Source organism: Saimiri boliviensis, chromosome 9 (assembly GCF_048565385.1).
Source record: "Saimiri boliviensis isolate mSaiBol1 chromosome 9, mSaiBol1.pri, whole genome shotgun sequence".
Taxonomy (NCBI): domain Eukaryota; kingdom Metazoa; phylum Chordata; class Mammalia; order Primates; family Cebidae; genus Saimiri; species Saimiri boliviensis.
The window spans coordinates 119,710,692-119,712,971 of record NC_133457.1 but is presented as its reverse complement, the minus strand read 5'-3'; positions in this window follow the sequence as shown (position 1 = coordinate 119,712,971).

Here is a 2,280-nt window from a genome sequence, read left to right as displayed (position 1 = left end):
ACACAATTTAAGCTGATGAGTGTCAGTGTTTGGCTGACACTCTAGGACCATCACAAAAGAGAGGCATCTTCATCTGGGGTGTGCGAGCTGGAAAGATGGAAGCCTGGAACTGCTGCTGGCAGTACCCTTGCTGTGGCATGGGAGAGGTGCCCGAGAGTGACACCAGCCCAGAGGAAAGCAGAGCTAAGAGTGGGAAGAGGCTCCTGCTGAAATCATCTGTGTTCTTGTTTCCAGCTGTGCCTGAATTCAGATCTACTCCCTGGACTTTCTCTTCAATTTAGGTCATTTTGTGTTGTGTTTCTGCCATTTAGAATCTAAAGGAACCACATGAATGTAATGAAGTTATGTGCCAGGTGCTATGAGGCAACGAGAAGGAAGAAGAGTATGTACCACTGTCTTCCTGGGAGAAGTGACACAGAGGCTGAGTCTTGAAAGCCCAGTAGGAGTTACTTAGCCAGCTGAAGGGGTTCTGAGCAGAGTGAGCCATGTAAGAAATTACATAGGAGCATGACAATGTGTGCTGTGTTGGAGATCAATGCAGTTTGTTGTTACTGGAGTGAGGTCAGGAGTAGTGGAACATTAGATGGATGAATAAATGTCACTGTCACCATCACCAAGCTGATGTGTGACCTCTTCCTGGCTGATGCTCTTGCCTTCACCCCGCATTTTGGTCTGAGTCCTTGATGGATTCAGTTCCGTTTTCAGTTTAGGAGTCTACACATTTCCCCAGGATGCAGGGAAAAGGTGTTATTTTCCTTCCCTTCTGGTAAAGGACCCTGTGTGTGAAGCTCTACTCCCCTGGAGGGTGGTGTCATCCAAAGCTTAATGGTTAAAACACTTCATACTCAATAATCAATAATCAAACACATCAGAGGGAAAGTAGGCTTACAGATCAATGGGTGGTAGCTTAGAGACGGTGGGGGTATTAGTCTGTTCTTACGCTGCTAATGAAGACATACCCAAGACTAGGTAATTTATAAAGGAAGGAGGTTTCATTGGCTCACTTACACATGGCTGGGGAGGTCTCACAATCATGGTGGAAGAGCAAGGGACAGCTTACATGGTGGCAAACAAGAGAATTTGTGCAGGGGAAATGCCCTTTATAAAACCATCAGCTCTTGTAAGACTTATTCACTATCACAGCACAGGAAAGACCCTCCCCCATGACTCAGTTATCTCCCACTGGGTCCCTCCCATGACATGTGGGAATTATGGAAGCTACAATTCAGGATGAGATGGGGGGGGGTGCATCACCAACCTGTCTTAGTGGGTTTTGTGAAGGAATTTTAGGCCATTTTTGGCTAATTGTGCAACAAAAGGGGAATATGTTCACTTGTTTTAGGGTTCATTGTTTTTTCCAGGAAAGGGTTTTTATTACTTGTTTTTGAGGCTCTGTGACCTCAGAGCAAGGTGAATAGGCTGCAAGGTCATACTTGAAAATCAGAGTTAAAAGTAGAAGGAAAGGTGATTTTACGAGAGCCTTGTAAAAGACACGGTAGGTGCATGGCCTTATCCGTGTTTCACATGAGAAAACGGAGACCTCCAGAGGCTTAGCAAGTGCCTGTGGTGCACATGTAATAACCACAGGTGTGAGGTTTCAACTCAGATCTTCATACATGGATTTTAAGAGGGTGGATCAAGAGGCGTTAGATTTGGGGCTCAATTTGATTCCATATTTTGGAGAATGAGACATGAAAAAGTATATGACTGTTTGCATCAAGTCTAGTTGAAGGGACAATGATGCTGGAAGGAAATTCAGCAAATAAGTCTGTCGAATAACTCTTGAAACCAGAGCATGTTCCAAGGAGGGGACTGGTGACTAAGTGAATGGCCCATTAGATTTGTTTGCAAATCACCCCAAACTTATTTAGAAAAGCCATGCCTTAATCAGGGGCTATAACAAAATACTTAGACTGGGTGGCTTAGAAACAACAGACATTGATTTCTCCCTGTTCTGGAGGCTGGGAATCTGAGATCGGGAAGCCAGCATGGTCAGGTTCTGGCGAGGACCCTCTTCTGGGTTGCAGACCCCAGTCTTCTCATTGGAAGGAGAACTAAAGAGCTCTCTGGAGTCCCTTTTGTAAGGACACTAATCCCATTCCCGGGGGCTTCACTTTCATGGCCTAATTATGTTCCCAAAGACCTACCTCCTAATACCATCATATTGGGGATTAGGATTTCAACATATGGATTTGGGGGGACACACAGATTTAGTTCATAACACATGAATTCCCCCTACCCTTTTTTTAAATTTAAATTTTGAAACAAGGTCTTGCTCTA